Genomic DNA, 18,752 nt, shown 5'->3' with positions numbered 1-18,752 from the left:
TCAAGAGGGATTTAACGCTAGAGGGTCACAAATGAGCTTGTTATTTTGTTTTTTTAGCCATTTATCTATTTTTGTTCCGTTTCTATTCAAAATGTCAGCTTGAAATTGTTTATATTTTATTTTATTTCCATCCCTGTAGTTTTATTTTATTTTATTTTATTTTATTTTATTTTATTTCACTCAGAGAATGTGGAATGTAACGAGATATCGAATCGCATGCGCTGAAATCGTGGAAAGCGAGGGCGTGTTTGTGCGATGGAAGGCGGATGTTCTCTACTTGACTCTACTCACTTTGTGAAGCGGGTAGAGGGAAGAAAGGAGGGATGATTATGGTTGCGAACTTCCCGATTGTGATACGAGGGTTCCTATGTACTTATATGTATGTATTTATGTATGTAGAGTACTTACGGGCTGTAAACTCTGTTAGATAGCGATAGCAGGAATTTAGATCTATAGATTGTGTTACATAATATGTATGTGTGATCATGAAATGGAGGCAAGCTAGTGGTAGTCTTGGCGGCGGTGAGAAATTTGTTAGATGAATGACTAAAAGCACGCGAGGATCGATAATCAAAATCGACTGATAGCTGCTTAGTTCTATGTATTATGTATTATGTATATGTATATATGTGCTGGGTTTCACTCCTTTTTTCCCGGCGTCTCTCTTTGCACCCTTGATTGCGACCCCACCCATTTGTACTTGTCGTAACAGTACCGTAGCTAAATAAATCGTAACCTTGTATAACATATTTGGAATGAGAAAAATATTTTTTTGGTTAAGAGAAAAATTTGCGAGTTAAGAAAATTATTTTGAGGGGTTTTTTTTTTATTTTATTTTAGTTTGGTTATGTACGTAAATATCCCCGAACAAAATATTTTCGTGACAAAATATCTTCAGAAAAAATAACACTGCAATCGAATATTAATAAATTAAATATCATGAGAATTATTTATGAAACGATCAATATCGAACAAACTTTTTTAACTTCCCGCTAAGAAAATTGAAAATTTTCAAAAATCGGGAAGTTATTGGTTTTACCCCGTTTTTCTAAAATCGAGTTTTCATTAGATCTCGACGTTTTGAGGTCCTAGGAAGCTTTCCTGACTATTCCCGCGAGGGTGTCACTATGTCTGTATGTATGTGTGTGTGTGTGTGTGTGTGTGTGTGTGTGTGTGTAAGTATGTAAACCTCTTATAACTTTTGAACGGTTGAACCGATTTCATCGCGGTTGGTGCCATTCGAAAGGGCTTCGCCAAACTTAGATTTCCTGTTAATTTGAACCGATTCGGACCGATAGATTTTGAGAAATTTGGAGAAATCTAAAAAAAAAGTAGGAAAAAAAATTTTTTCTGAAGTGGTTTTTTTGGGATAACTTTTAAACGGCTCAACCGATCGATTCCAAAAACTAATCAGCTCTCAACCTTGAAAAACCACGTCGATCGCCGCCAATCCGGTCAAAATCGGTTGATTCGTTTGAGAGATATCGTGAACGAAAGAAAACCGAAAAAAGTGTTTTTTCAGAGTTACTCCGAAATTTCTAGTTTGACCAATTGAAACTTAGAAATTCTTTATGAGGCTTAAAAAACTACGTAGAATGCCGCCAACCGCGTAAAAATCGGTTCATTCATTCAAAAGTTATTGCGGTATGAACATTCAAAAAATAGTGTTCTATGAAACTTCTATCAGACTTTTGAGCTCAAAGAGCTCAAAAGCATAGAAAAGGTATCTTTTTGAGCTCGGAGAGCTTAAAACAACACACAGATTGTACTTTTGAGCTCGAAGAGCTCAAAAAAGCGGCCAGGTATTAACGGAATTAGCGGGAAGTTGCAGGGATGGCATTTAGGGTCAACCGTTTTCCTAATTTTTTTGTGTAGTAAACAATTCAAAATTTTTCTATATTTATTAGGGTGCTTTTTTTTTTTCAACTATTTTTTTTTTTCGGTCCCATCGTGAAATTTTGTTGCAAGTACCCAAGAAAAAATACCCTGAAAGTTTGGGCCCTTAATATTAATATTTAGACCTCGACCCAGGCGTTGAAAGATATCCCCTTTAAAAATCACAGGAACTCTGATTTTTTTTGTGTTAAAATTTCTGTAGCTCAGTGGCATTTCATAGCATCGCTTTGACCATGGACGGGTTTTTTTCAGAATTGAATGCTCTACAAAAGTGTCCAATGCGGCCAAGCCGTAACTCGAACCGGCGAGGTAGTACATGCCTCTAAACTTGATTTTTCCATGAAATTCGCGTTTTTTTGCAGTTATCTCGTGAATGACAAGAGCTATAGAAAAAATGTAAATGACTTGTAGAGCATTTAATTTCCTACAAAAAAGGTCCTGAGCACCAAGTCGCTAAAATCAATACTTTCGGAGATATTTAATAATATTTTTACAAAAAAATCACATTTATTAATCATATACGATAATATAAATCATAGATATTAATAATATTTTTCACAAAAAAATCAGAGTTCCTGTGTTTTTTAAACGGGATATCTTTCAACGCCTGGGTCGAGGTCTTAATATTAATATTAAGGGCCCAAACTTTCAGGGTATTTTTTCTTGGGTACTTGCAACAAAATTTCACGATGGGACCGAAAAAAAAAATAGTTGAAAAAAAAAAAAGCACCCTAATATTTATCTAAAAACAGGCCAACACACACTGAAAAAAAAAATTAAATTGAATAAAGAGAAAAATTCTTGAAACAAGAAAATAATTTTGAAGAGTTTCATTGTCTTAAATCAAGATGAAAAGTTCTTGAATTAAGTAAAATTTATTTAAACCAAGAAAAATTTCTTAGTTTAAGAAATTTTCTACTCAAATCAAGAAGATTAAATTCTTCAAAATTATTTACTTGATTCAAGTAAATTTTTTTTTCTGTGCATAAGCTTGCTACCATGAAATATTTTGTCCGGGGATATTTCGTCGCAGAAATATTTTGTCTCGGGGATATTTTGTCGGGGATATTTTGTCCGGGGATATTAACGCGTGTCACCAGAAATAATATTTCAAGAACACATAGAAAATAATAAGATGAATATTTAAGCAATTATACAAAATTTTGAACCATAATAACTGGTGAAACAATAAAATAGTTAAATATTTGGCTTGCAATTTAGAACTAAGACTAGATTATATTTTTGTGAAAATTTTTAGCGACTTTAATGTTTTTGTCACTCCCTGGAGATTTTTTTCTCGTCGCTCAAGCACTTGGACAGGTCATTTTGAAAAGTTTTATTGTCTTGAATTAAGACGGAAAATTCGAAAGGGTTTGACCAAACTTAGATTTTGAAAACTATTTGAACCGATTCAGATCAATAGATTTTGAAAAATCTTCAAAAAACTGAAAAAAAAATTTTTTTCAAATGTGGTTTTTTTGAAATAACTTTTAAACGGCTTGATGGTTCAATTTCAAAAACTAATCAGCTTTTAACCTCAAAAAATCACGTCGATCATCACCAGTCCGGTCAAAATCGGTTGATTCGTTCGAGAGATATCGTGAACGAAAGAAAACCGAAAAACGTGTTTTTTCGGAATAACTTCGAAATTCCTAGTGCATCAATTCAAAATTTGAAATTCTTTGTGAGACTTGAAAAACTGCGTCGAATGCTGCTAACTACGTGAAAATCAGTTTATTCATTGAAAAGTTATTGCGGTTTAAAAACTCAAAAAATAGTGTCTTATCAAATCCTTATTAGACTTTTGAGCTCGAAGAGCTCAAAAGCATAGGAAAGCAATCTTTGAGCTCGGAGAGCTCAAAATAACCCATAAATTTTATTTTTAAGCTCGAATAGCTCAAAAACGTCATTGGTGCAATTTTAAGCGCCTAAGTATGGAATTAGCGGGAAGTTGCAGGGATGGCCTTCAGGGTCAACCGTTTTCCTAATTTTTTAGCATAAATAATTTGATCCCATACTGTTTTATCCAAAAATATGTTATTGTATGAAATATGTACAGTAATAAAGGCGTAAAAATTCCATTAAAAATTTTTTTCTTATGATAAAAATATTTGCCTCTTTTAAATGAATATTTCGATAATACAAATTTCTAGACTAATAATAATAATATCTGTAAAAATAAAAAAAAAATCTTATGAGATAAATTCCAATAGTACTGCTGTAAGTCATTATTAAAACATTTTTAAACCTAACCCAATTCTTGACTGTCATAATCTACACAAAAATTTTTAACTAATCAAGCTACAAAAGGAATTTGTATTTATGTTAATAACAATAATATACCAAAAAAATAATAATCTGCAATAAAATATAATTAATATTTAATTCAAGACAACTAATAATTTATAAACCATAGCAATATAGACACTCGATATCCGAATCCATGTGGATCGTGATAATCACGATCCACTAGATTGGGCATTTGCGCATCTAAAGTATAGTAGTGCGGGGATCGGGATCCACTTATACTGTATTGTGGTAATAGCAATACTTTTTTCTCCGTGTAGTGAAGCGATAATTGCTTTTAATTATTATTTTTTATGTTAAATTTTAATTAACATTTTTTAAAATATTGTGTCAATGCGTGATGACAATTACCGTTGACATGAGTCTAACACTGTGCTGATTTTAATCTATTATATAGATAAGCCATGAAACCATAATGTAAAATTAAGTAATGTATTATTTTAAGTATAAGGCATTGCTAGGTCCACTTACGTACTTCAAAGAATTGTGTCATCATGAGTATGTTATTATCACGATTATTATTTATTATTATTACTATCAGTATATTTTACGTTTATTTTTCTTTATTCTCTTTGTGAAGAAGGCGTATAGTGGATTTAACTTTTTTGGTATTATAAGATAAGTGGCACTGATTTGTTTACTAGTATATTATAAGCAATGAAGCTATGTGGATGATCATTACTACTGTTGCTATGACTTAGTACTGTTAGAATAAGTCTTGGTATTATGATTGCAGCTGTAATGTTTAGTATAATTATATATATATATATATATATATATATATATATATATATATATATATATATATATATATATATATATATATATATATATATATATATATATATATATATATATATATATATATATATATATATATATATATATATATATATTAGGGTGGCGCAAAACCGACTATTTTTTTTTGAGTCTCGAGTGAAAAAATGTTAGTTTTGATGTTTTAAGAGCTCTCTCCAAAGGACAGCTTAAAAAAAAAATTTTTAAGATGTCGCTCCAAATTTTTTTAAATTTCAAAAATCGTCAAAAATCGAATTTTTTTTTTTTTTTAATTTTTTTTCTCGTTACGGTATAATTTTATAGACTAAAAAAAAATAAGTTTCTGAAAATTTCAGTTCAAAATTTGAATTTTGAAAGGTCGCTCATAATTTTTTTCAATTCATTAGTGCATTAGTTTAGATTTTTTCGAGCGACCTTTACTATTCAAATTAAAATTCCATGCATTTTTTTTTTTTTTATTTAGTACAATAATCGATAAAAATACATCACGAGATGAACTAAAAATCAAGCACAACATAGAAAATATAATTTTTTTTTAATTTAATAAATTTATTTAATCAACTGCCAGGCGTGGGTTCGAATCCCAAGCTGATCTTAGAAACCAGCTCGGTTGAGATTTGACCTTGCCACGTAGGTTAAGATTTTTTCAAACCAAAAAGACCCCAACGTACCACTCCCAACACTTAAAGTCGGCGATATGACCAATTGAAGAAAAAAAAAAAAAATTATATGCAAGCTCTCAAAATTTAAATTTTGAACTGAAACTTTCAGAAACTTATTTTTTTTTTATCTATAAAATTATACCGTAATGAGAAAAAAAATTAAAAAAAAAAAGTTCGATTTTTGACGATTTTAGAAATTTTAAAAAATTTGGAGTGACCTCTTAAAAATTTTTTTTTAAGCTGTCCTTTGGTGAGGGCTCTTAAAACATCAAAAACTAACATTTTTTCACTCGAAACTCAAAAAAAAAAAAAAATAGTCGGTTTTTTTGCGCCACCCTAATATATATATATATATATATATATATATGAATTGATTATTATTGCCATCTTGTATTAAATATTATAATTAGTGATCCTGTTAATGGCTGTAAGCTGTTGGGTCTAAATAAAGGAAACAAAACAAAACAAAACAAAACAAATATTAATTAAAAACAAATATTTTCTATAGAATTTACTCAAAAATTTTGTGACAATAAACCCGCTCATTACCACAAAAGAGAATTCGACTTGCTCTAATTACCGTCATCACATTTATCTGATTATTCAACTGGTTTGAGGAAACCCATTTGAGGTACTGCCCATTAAAAAGATTAAAACCCTGGTTAACCTGATCATTATACAATCGAAGTTTCAAGGTCTAATTAAACAATTTAACTTACAGTTAAATATATATTTTACGCGGGAAATTATCAAAATGTTTTATGAATTAATCTTGAAAAATAAAAAAAAATTTCAAATTTTTTAAACGAGATTTTATTGGACTTAAAAAATATTAAATAATTGAATCAACAATAAAATTTTTTTTTCTATTAACAAAATATTAAAAAAATCCATTTTTTTTAATTTATATTTTTTTAATTAATGCCAAAAATTTATTGAAATTTTATTAAATTAACCAGGCATTAAATTTCTTTTCCAAATAATAAAACTACATAAAAAGACAATAAAAAAAGGACATCTTACTGTTGACAATTAACGTAATTTATGTCATAAATTAACGAACGATTATCCGTATCAATTATTACATTTTTATAGCTCAGTCATTTTACAACCTTACTGTTAATTATGGACTCTAGTCATAAGTTATAAGTTACAACTCAATTAGGTTACTTTCGTAAATTAATTTTAATAAGAAAGATAACAAAATTTCCGAACGGCCATCTATTACCCTCCTACTTAGCCGCTGCCCAAACACCATAAAATGCAGAAGATCCCAAAGATATATAATAATAATATAATAGGAAACTCAGTCTTGGGTTTAATAGTAGCTATCAGGTGTTATCGCTGTCGGCAGCTTAGGGTCAACTACCAGTTAATAGAATCTCGTGGAAATCTGCCAAAATACTTCAGCATAATTTTATTCTGCATATTATAATATATAAACTTTAGTTTTATTGGCGATAAAACTCAGACTATAGTTACATTTATTCGTCATTTATTGCACATGATAATTTTAGTGTTCTTAAGGAAACCAAAAATACTTATCAAGCATTTTATTTCCAAATGGAAAAAATTGCTAACATCAAAAAAATTTTTATTGCATATGATATTTAAAAAAATTATGTTCTCGTTAAAAGTTTATTCTCCATATGTCGACGTTAATTTTATCGAAAATTTTCATCAAAAACGATTTAAAATTTCCCCTAAGCATTTAAAGGTTTGAGATTTTTGATAAAAATCGGTAGAGGCTTTATGATTTTGTAATAATTTGATAATATTAGGGTACATAAAATTTAAACGGTAGACCCACCGTCGATGAAGAAAAAACAATGAAAAATTTTTAATAAAAATAACTTTAGTTTAAAAATATTCAAAATGTTTCCAATAAAAATTTTTTAATAATATTTTTCTTAAAAATTATAAAAAATAAAAATTGCAAAAGTGAAATTTCAATAAAAAAATTTTAATTATTTTTACTACAAAATTTGTATTTTTTTATTCTATGCAGAAAGGCATAAAAATAAAAAAAATTTCTAGTGTAAAATTTGAGATTTTCAAAAAAACTCAAAATATATTATAGTTCAAAAAATATTTTTCTTCATCACAAAAAAAAAAAAAAAGAAAAAATGAAAATTTACTGATAAAAAAATTTTGAACCAAAAAAAATAATTTTGAAGAGTTTAATAATTTTGAATCAAGTACAAATATTTTTAAATTGAGATTTGTTTTATTCAACTCGTTTGTTTGATTAAAATGAAAAATACTGTTATCAAAATAAGGCTACACAGTAAAAAATTTTGCGTCAAAAAATTTTGTGTTAAAAATTTTTATGTTAGATATTTAACACTTTTTTGTGTTAATTTAACAGAATAAATGTGAAATTTACACATTTATTAAAAGTGTTAAATATTTAACACAAAAATTTTTAACACTAAGTTTTTTGATGCAATGACACCAAATTTTTTACTGTGTATCATTTTTTAAATTATACCCTCAAAATTAAAATTCTGGCCAAAAAAATTAAAGATGTGAAAAAATCATAAGAAACTTTTTATTATAGAGCACAGTAAAAAAATTTTCGTCAAATTTAACACAAATATTTGTGTTAGTAACTGTTTTTACACACTGATAGAAGGATTTAGTACAGAGTACTAAATTGATTTAGTAACAAAATTTTTATTCATTTATTTGGGAGAAACAAATATTTTGTACCCGTCAATATTATTTGTTACAGCTTAATAAATGATTTCTTTATATGAACAAAGCCTTATTACATGGAAATAAATATTTAGTTCCAGCAAATAATATTTAGTAACAGGTACTAAATATTTCTTTGGCAAGTATTGTCGGTAGATGGCTATGCTTTAATTCCAATGTTTGTGTGATACATAACTTATTCACTACCTTGGATTATTTTATTAAGCTCGATTTTGGGAGATTTATTAAACCTTTGAAAACACACATAAGGTAAAAGCCCCAATAGATGATCATGTACCAGTATATGATCACTCCATGTATTTGTATACCTATATTTGTGAATATAGATGTACAAATACATAGAGTAATCATATACTAGTACGTGATCATCTATTGGGGCTTTTACCTTACTCCCAATAAATATCTTCTATTTATGTCTTTTCTCAATGGAGTTTAGTTTACAATTTTTAAATTTTTTCTATTATTGATGTGTTAAAAACTTGTTTAATTTTAAATTTTATAAATGTCTCAAACATAATATAATACATGTATAATCAAATATAATACATTATATTTTCACTTAAAATTATTTATTTTAATCATTTTGATTTATTTTAAGTTAAAAAGTTAGGTTACACGCTAAAATTAGTTAAAAAATTAATTTTTTTGATACCAATAAACGATTTATTGAGTACCAATAATTCATTTTTTGCCCTCGGGGCGGAAAGTGGCAACTTTGGTCTCACTGCGCTAAACAAAGTTGCCGCTTTCCTCCTTCCTCGGACAAAAAAATATTATACAGCCCTTGGGAAGTAAAAAAGAAAACCTCAGATCACATGTTTGTTGACCTCGGCTTCGCCTCGGCCAACAATTACATGTGATCTGAGGCTTTTCTTATTTTCCTTCCCAAGGGGTGTAATATACTATTGTTAAATACTACTAAATATTTATTTGGTGGAACTAAATGGGCTTTAATAAATGATTTAGTACCTATTACTAAATATTTTGTAATGAAAGGTCTGTTACTAAATCATTTAGTATCTGTTACTAAATCTTATTAAATAGAACTAAATCCTTCTATCAGTGCACAAACTAACGTTAAAACATTCTACTGTGTTAAATTCTATACACTAGAGTGTAATAATCTACACAAAAATTTTTACACTTATAATTTATACACAATAACGAAATAGTATATTTCTTACCTAGGGCAGGAAAATAAGAAATGTCTCAGATTACATGTAATTGTTGACCGAGGCGAAGCCGAGGTCGACAAACATGTGATCTGAGGCTTTCTTATTTCCTGCCCGTGGTGAGAATACTGGTTTTCTCCTCGACGGAGGCGGAAAGCGGCATTTTCGTTTAGCGCAGCGGGAGGAAAATTGACGCTTTCCGCCCGGAGGGGAGAAAAATTTTTTACTGTGAGAATAAAATTTGCTTAAAAAAGTTCTTAACAATTTTAACGTAGCTTTAACCCTTTATCCATAATTCAAGAATTTTCTATCATTATTCAAAATGAGAAAACTCTTAAATAATATTTTTTTGATCCAAGAATTTTTCTCTATAATCAAGTTAATTTTTTATCAAAGTAAATCTTGAAATAAAAATTAACATCTTCGCTTGATCAAAATCAATTAACGTAAAATGAAATTACATGCGCATTTCAATCAATTAATTAAGCAAAATACCTTGAGCCTTGATCACGCTTTTAAAAAATCTTAACATAAAAGCAAAGTTGATAATTGAATATCCGCCGTAATTAAATATAATTATCCCACTCAATGTAACAGACTAAAAACTCACAGAATTTTTCTTTTATACTTCCTTTTATACTTTTATACTTCGAATAATTAAATAAAAGTGAGACAATAAACATTGATTTAAATCTAAAAAGATTTAAACTAAAAGATAGCGACATTGAAATTTTTAAAAGCGTTATATTATTTCCGCATGTTCATCATGCAGGCAGCTGTTATATAAAAGACGATCATTTATCAGTTGCACTCTCGACTCTGTGTTCAGATGTGTACATGTAGTAAAAGGGTAAAAGGTCGGGGATGGAGATAATGTTAGAAAGCGATTATCCGTACGTAGCTTGCAGAGAACCTGACCTTACCCAGTCCAGTTAGTCTTCTCCTCTACTCTAGATTATCCCTCTTGCTCCCTTTTTACACACCAGGAGTAGAAAAGAGAATATAATATAAGTAAAGTAGGCGGCTGCCAGACGGAGATAAAAGACAGACAGGATAAACACCCTTGGAGATTTACTCAAAAAAGTCACCTCCATTCGATCTATTCCTTGCTCGTGTGCACGTCACAGCACCCTTGTCTTTCTCTGGGCTCTTTCTCTGGCACGCTCAAGATAAAAAAAGTACTTATATTTATTTTATTTTTTTACTCATTACTCCTTGGGCTGTCTCGAATAAGAACGCTTGACAATATCGCGGTTCCATCTAAAACGCAAATGACATTTTATTTTACGACTTACACGTACGGTATGCCGTTATGCTCTCCAAACAAATTGTTATCGCTGAATCGATTTTTGTTTATTTTCTACCTGCATAATATTTCTTTTATTATCTAGGGGTTCGTTATCGAGATATATCATCTTCCGATGAAATTACTCTTTATTTTCCTTTCACATTTCATATAATCCGCTTATGTTGTGTAGTAGTATAAATAATGTTTGTGTAATGGATGCTTTTTATTTTTTTCTACGAATGGTGTGTGGTAAAAAAGGTATTACTGTTTTCACACCCTTTTTTTAGATAAGGATATATTTTTTTTTTTTCATTAGTCATAACTCATAATGTTATTAAAAATTTACAAGTGCAAATAATTTATTTATGGAAGTGTAAATAAATTATTTTACGGTTTTGTGGAAGAATATTTAATTATTTCTGTAATAAAGTTTTTATAATTATTAAAAAAAAAAATTCTTTTAATTTCGTGATTCGTGAACTATAGATAAATAAAATTTTGCTTTATTAAATAATGATTTTTGTTAAATTGAACTGTATTTTCTTAACTATTGACGTTTTTAAAGATACAAGTTCATCCTGATGTTACACTCATCAAGAGCTTTCATTTGAGTACCCACATGCATTTTCATATATTTTTCATATATACATATATGTAATATATATAAAGAAAGTTTGGAAAATCCAAAAGTGCACGACTCATAATGTTCATTTAATTATGAAATATAAAAAAAAAAAAAAAACTTAAGTCGTTCAAAATTAATTGCCGAAAAAACAGCTGTAGTAGGAAGGTACTGCACAAGCGCCCCTGGTGGAATAAAATGTACATAATATCTACAGATATAGATATATCACCATCCATGTTAATTTTACATGGATATATATAGATATACAGTCTTGTAGTTTTCGTTTTTTATTAATTGTAATTAAACGACACTGAATTAATTAATCATTCGCATTCAGTGACCTACAATCGTCGATTAGAATTTAAAAAAAAAAAATTTAACTCAAATAATGGATTTTTTCACAAGTTACAGTGTTTTCGGGTTTCACACATGACGGACAGGAAAATTTTTTGACCTATTTTGATGTTTTTTTCCAATTCTATTGCAGTAAATCAATTTTTAAAAAGTATGAAATTAATCTCCATTAAATTATCTCGACAATAGTATGCAAAATATCTTGATTCCGTGAACTAACAAGGCTATAATACTAAAAATAGCCGCCAAAATGAGGCGTAAAAAATTTTTCGATCGTAAAGCACTCTCTGATGCTTCGCATCATGAATCGTGCAATATGAAAAATTGATGTGAGTACTCAAATGAAAGGTCTTAATGAGTGTACTGTCGGGGTGAGCTTATATCTGTAAAAATGTCAATAGTTCACAAGATACAAGGTCATTTCTTAATTATTGACATTTTTAAAGATATAAGCTCATCCTGGTGTTACACTCATCAAGAGCTTCAATTTGAGTACCCACATGCATTTTTGATATATTTTTCATATATACATATATATAATATATATGAAATAAATGAAAAATTGATGTGGGTACTTAAATGAAAGGTCTTGATGAGTGTAACATCGAGATGAGCTTATATCTTTAAAAATGTCAATAGTTCACAAAATATAATCTCATTTCTTAATTATTGACATTTTTAAAGATATAAGCTCATCCTGATATTACACTCATCACGAGCTTTCATTTGAGTACCCACATGCATTTTCATATATTTTTCATATATACAGATATATATAATATATATGAAATATATGAAAAATTGATGCGGGTACTCAAATGAAAGGTCTTGATGAGTGTAACATCAAGATGAGCTTATATCTTTAAAAACGTCAATATTTAAGAAAATACAGTGCAATTTAACTAAAGTCATTATTCAATAAACAAAATTTTGTTTATTTATAGTTTACAAGTCACGGCAGTCCCATAGTGACTGCAAGGTTGCTAGTAATAATAATAATTTGATCTGTACCTTAATTAATGAAAATATTCAATGAAACAAACGTTTAATTCACCTTAAATTTAATTTATTTAATGATAAAAATTTCTAAGATTTTGAATTTTTTTTTAATGATTGAATTATAATATTACAGCCTGGATTATTGTCTATCTAATGAAGCTTGTCGAGTGAGAAAACGAAAAATTCTTAAGACGCAATGCTCCTAATTCTCCCCTTGAAAAACCTTACAAATAATTAATTTGTCAGTTTTATTATTAATAAATTCTCTAGGTAAAAAATAACTTCCACGACGAAAATAATCCCAAATTTGATAGCTGTAATTTCCGGGTGATTAGTCTCAGTTTCATTAATCGATTGAACTGAATAATTAATCCACTTTTACTGAATACTTGTTTGACCGAATTACAAGCGATCAATTATACAATAAATTACCATCAGAATTTTCCTTTCTTGCACCGAACTTTCAAATGCAAGCTATGAATTATTCACAATATTATACAATATATTTAAAATTTATACTAAAATCCATCCCTCAATTATTCTCGAACTTTATTCCACGTAAAACTTTTATAATTCCATTATCCCAACAAAAATTCTAAAGCCCTCGTTATTATTTTTCTTATTCCTCAGTTTCTTGAAAAAAAAATTCTCCCTAGAGACGTCAATTGTCCCAGACTCAGAAAGACTCGTAGAAAAAGTTACCCCAATTAGGTAACAGCCTTCTGAAAATGATAGCTGATCAAGCTGAAATAATTTCACTTTATGAACTTAAAAAAAAAAAAAAAATTTTCTTTCTTTGACATTTTTTCAAGCAGTTGATGTGACAAAAAAATTTATTTTATCATCAAATTTGTCATTAAATTCGTGACCCCTAAAAAATCCGACCATTGAAAAAAATGTATTTTTTCAAAATTCAAACTAAATGTTATTATATTATAAATAATTAAAAAATTAAAAACCTAAATTCAACATCTATATTATTAAAAGACTAAGCAAAATTTTGTGGCCAGTGTATTTATATGATAAAATGGTTTTTTATGGTTAAATTTGGTATCGTTGGAAAAGTTTTGACCTGAAGTTGTGCTTTTTCATGGTTTCATATCATTCTCACCATTAGTCAATTTATGATGATAAGTACTTAGGCTGCATTCGAAAATGATCTTTCTCTAGATTTATAATTAAGAAATTGCCTTGTATCTCGTGAACTATTGACATTTTCAAAGATATAAGCTCATCCCAATGTTACACTCATCAAGACCTTTTATTTGAGTACCCACATCAATTTTTCATATATTTTATATATTTATACATATATAAATATATGAAAAATATATCAAAAATACATGTGGGTACTCAAATGAAAGCTCTTAATGAGAGTAACATCAGAATGAGCTTATATCTTTAAAAATGTCAAAAATTAAGAAATGACCTTGTATCTTGAGAACTATTGAGATTTTGAAAAATATAAGCTCGCCCCGACATTGAACTCATCGAGACCTTTCATTTGAGTACTCACATCAATTTTTCATATATTTTATATATTTATATATATATATATATATATATCACAAATATCATATATATAAAATATATAAAAAATGTCATGTAGGTACTCAAATTAAAGGTCTCGATTAGTGTAACATCGGAATGAGCTTATATCTTTAGAAATATTTCTATTGACTATTGTCAATTAACTATTGACATATGTCAGTAATTAAGAACTGACATTGTTATCTTGTCAACTAATGATATTTTTAAAGATATAAACTCACCCCGATATTACACTCATCGAGACCTTTCATTTGAGTACCCACATCAATTTTTCATATATATATATATATATATATATATATATATATATATATATATATGAAAAATATATCAAAAATGCATGTGGGTACTCAAATGAAAGCTCTTGATAAGTGTAACATCAAGATGAGTTTATATCTTTTAAAACATCAATAGTTACCAAAGTACAGTGCAATTTACCAAAAATCATTATTTAACAAAGCCAAATTTTATTTATTTATATTCCACAATTCCCGGAAGTCACATAGTGACTGCAAAGTTACTAATAAATACAAACTACCAAAAAAATATTTTCTTCATCATACATATAAATTTAAAAAAAGAAATAATCTACAGAGCCTTTCAAAAAAATCAAAAACAACACTCTAAAATCCCGCGAATTTTCACACGACCCACCCCTCCCACGGCTGCACTCCTCAAAACTTTCTTTTTTGCTACAGCGGCGCCTGCGCGAAAATTTCCATCCTCAGTTTCCTGATATTCTCCGAGAGAGTACTATTATATATATTCTGTCTATCTATGTAGATATAATAAATAAAGAGCAGAGGCAGAAAAGAGAAGCAGCACAACCACCCCTATCCCTATCTCACCCCTCGTTCCACCCCTACCACCCACGCCTGCGCAGATTTTGCGCCTTCTCCGTCTTCCACCCCCAGTTTTGAAGACCCACACATTGACAGTCAAATGTACACACACACACACACACACACATATATATATATATATATATATAAATATGACAGAAGAGAAGAGATGTAGTACTTATACCAATAGTATATATGTATATATAAACATATATATGTAGACAGTAGGTCTCTGGCGGTTCTTTCCGGTGGTTTGTAACCCCTGACGGGACTCCTCGGAGGGTTGAAACTAAAACCCACTCTTTCTTGTATAGCTCTGAACCGGCGCGTTAGCTCGCTCTAGGTGCAGCCGCTGGGTAATGTGCTCCACCCGTCAGTTTAGTTACCGCACCACATAAGGCATTGCGTTGTAGACACCGTTACCCGCAATATTATTATTATACCTTATTACTTATACTTGTATTCATTAATTGGTTAATTCATTCATTCGTTATATATATATTTATATATATATATTCGTTATCGTACGTTGAACCCTTCCCGAAGACAGCTGAGACTTAACAAAAATTAAATCACACCACCAACAATTAAATAATTACTTACACATCATACCAACCATTACTATCACAATCACACAGTAACAATTATTTTATATAAATTAAGTCTCTTAATCCCTCTCGCGAGTTCCCTTCCTACCCCACCAAAGTATCCTAAAAAAGTTGTTAAAATTACTTATTAAATTAAACTAAAAATAAATGCAACAGAATTATAATTTCAATTTTTTCTGTTTGTTAAAAACTGTTTTTTATTAATTAATAATACTTTCGGGAGTTATAATTTTGACAAACGGTGCTTGAGATGAGACTTTTATAAAAACATAAATTAATATATTAATATCAGTTGTTTAAAATAATTAAAAATATATCTACCTACAACTGGAAGATTTCATTGGATTTAATGAATACTTAGTTAATTTTTAATAATTAGTACATACTATTTATTTTTGACGAAACGTTATTATTTAACAATTAATAATATTTATAACCCATCACTGCGTTTTGTTCTGCGCTAGTCAGCATCCTCCAACCACTGATTTTCATCGTTAACCGGTATGTTCATTTTTTTCTTTACTTTTTAATTTATGTTCTGTACTGCCTGTCAATATTTTATTATCATTTATTATTATTATTATTATTATTATTATAATTTATTGTTATTATTATACCAATTGCTATAAGTTTAGTTCATTAATTTTATTATTAATTAATTATTATTAAAATCCTGTCACCTATTTGGGATATTTTGAGCTTTAATATTTATTTTATATTTTTTTTTCCCTTCATTATTTCTACGGTGCGCTCGCTACATCCAAGTTTTTTTTTTTATGGTAATTATTTTATTATTAAAACGGAAGTTTAAGCTGATAATTATTTTTTTTTCGATTTAACGACCCGTAAACCAGCCAGCTGGTTAGTATTTTAATTTTTATATCAAAATAATCACAATTATTTGTATTTTTTTTTTTGTGATAAATTATAAATTTTTTTTAATAAAAAAATATTTTTTTAACTTGGGTGTGGCTTGAGTTAGCGCACCGCGACGACGCCGACTCCGACGTCGACGAAGAAGCTTGGGTTATCGACATCGACGAACCCCTAAGAATTAAGCTCTATATTTTTAGAGTCATTATTATTTTTATTATTATTTAATAAAAATAAAAAAAAATAAAAGTAAATTGTAAAAAATAAAAAAAAATCTAAGGTGAAGATGAAGATGACGGACATTGCTCTGGGAAAATCGATACTTGGAGATGGATACTGTTGTTGTTGTTGTTATTATTATTATTACTGCTACTCTGTAAAACATTGTAAGGAAAAGAAAGAAAATGGATAATGTAGGAATGAGTTTTAGTTTGAGTATTGAAAGAATAAACGGAAGATGATGTGGAGAAATAATGTTTCGCGACGCATCGGGGTCGGCAACCCCACATTTTCCATTCCCTATTCCCCAAGCATTGTCTCAAGGGACGATGGGTATGGCCACGAGGGTGCGAGATCAAGGGCAGTCCAAATATATGAAAGGAGTCCAAAATACTAACGTAAGTAGTTACTCGCATAAGCCCGCTTTGCTTTTTAATCATTTCTACTTAAGTATCTACAAGGAGTATTCTTTTTATGATGCATATTTTTTTTTAAATAATAATAATAATAATAATCTATATTATTGAGAGAATAAGAAAAATTTTGTGGCGAGGTATTTATATAATAAAATGAGTTTTTATGGTTAAATTTTATAACATTAAAAAGATCTTGACTTGGAGTTGTGCCTTTTCAAGGTTTCATATCATTTTCACCAATAGTTAATTTGTGATGATAAGTATTTAGGCTGCATTCGAAAATTCTTTATCTCTAGATACATAATTAAGAAATGACCTTGTATCTTGTAAACTATTGACATTTTTAAAGATATAATCTCATCCCGATGTTACACTCATCAAGACCTTTCATTTGAGTACCCACATCAATTTTTCATATATTTATATATTTTATATATATATTATATATATGTATATATGAAAAATATATCACAAATGCATGTGGGTACTCAAATGAAAGCTCTTGATGAGTGTAATGTCGGAGTGAGTTTATATCTTTAAAAATGTCAATAATTAAGAACTGACATTGCTATCTTGCCAACTAATGATATTTTTTAAGATATAAGTTCATCCCGATGTTACAGTCATCAAGACCTTTCATTTGAGTACCCACATCAATTTTTTATATATTTTATATTTATATACATGTATATATGAAAAATATATCAAAAATTCATGTGGGTACTCAAATGAAAGCTCTTGATGAGTGTAACACCGGGATGAGTTTATATCTTTAAAAATGTCAATATTTAAGAAATGACCTTGTATCTTGTGAAATATTGACATTTTTAAATATATAAGTTGATCTCGATGTTACACTCATTAAGACTTTTCATTTGAGTACCCACATCAATTTTTCATATATTTATATAAATTACATATATGTATATATGAAAATATATAAAAATGCATGTGGGTACTCAAATGAAAGCTTTTGATAAGTGTAATATCGGGATGAGCTTATATCTTTAAAAACGTCAATATTTAAAAAAGTACAGTGCAATTTAACTAGATTTATTATTTAATAAAGCAAAATTTTATTTATTTATAGTTCATAAGTCTCAGCAGTCACATAGTGACTGCAAGATTGCTAATAATAATAATTTGATTTATACCTTAATTAATGGAAATATTCAATGAAACAAACGTTTAATCCAACTTAAAATTAATTTATTTAATAATAAAAATTTTTAAGATTTTGATTTAAAAAATTCTTTAATGTAGTTGTTGAAATTTATACTTTATTTATCTTATAATTTACTCCTTTGAATATTATGTAAGTAAAAAAATATGACAAGTGTATATCAGAGGAAAATTTCAGGGTTTTAGTTTGATTAAAGAATAATCAAAATTTATTTAAAACACACAATGAAATTTACTCAAAT

The 18,752-nt window shown here is 28.5% G+C and overlaps 1 protein-coding gene across 4 annotated transcripts in view; it reads left to right on the top strand.

Annotated features, from left to right (window-relative positions):
* The window catches only part of LOC123269529 (ELAV-like protein 2), a 94,836-nt gene that overhangs the window by 29,554 nt on the left and 46,530 nt on the right, over positions 1 to 18,752 (top strand). The window contains exons 1-2 of one of the 4 annotated variants that reach the window (XM_044735290.1): positions 15,585 to 16,321; positions 16,974 to 17,310. The exons of 1 other annotated variant lie outside the window; for it this stretch is intronic. The gene's annotated coding sequence lies outside the window, so the exon portion shown is untranslated. Of the gene's footprint in view, positions 1 to 15,584; positions 16,322 to 16,973; positions 17,311 to 18,752 lie in introns of those variants that run through there. 2 more of the 4 variants (XM_044735288.1, XM_044735313.1) reach the window with 2 other exon arrangements.

Source organism: Cotesia glomerata, linkage group LG7, assembly GCF_020080835.1.
Source record: "Cotesia glomerata isolate CgM1 linkage group LG7, MPM_Cglom_v2.3, whole genome shotgun sequence".
In the NCBI taxonomy this organism is placed as follows: Eukaryota; Metazoa; Arthropoda; class Insecta; order Hymenoptera; family Braconidae; genus Cotesia; species Cotesia glomerata.
The sequence above is the reverse complement of the archived record's forward strand: the minus strand, read 5'-3'. Positions and strand labels throughout refer to the sequence as shown.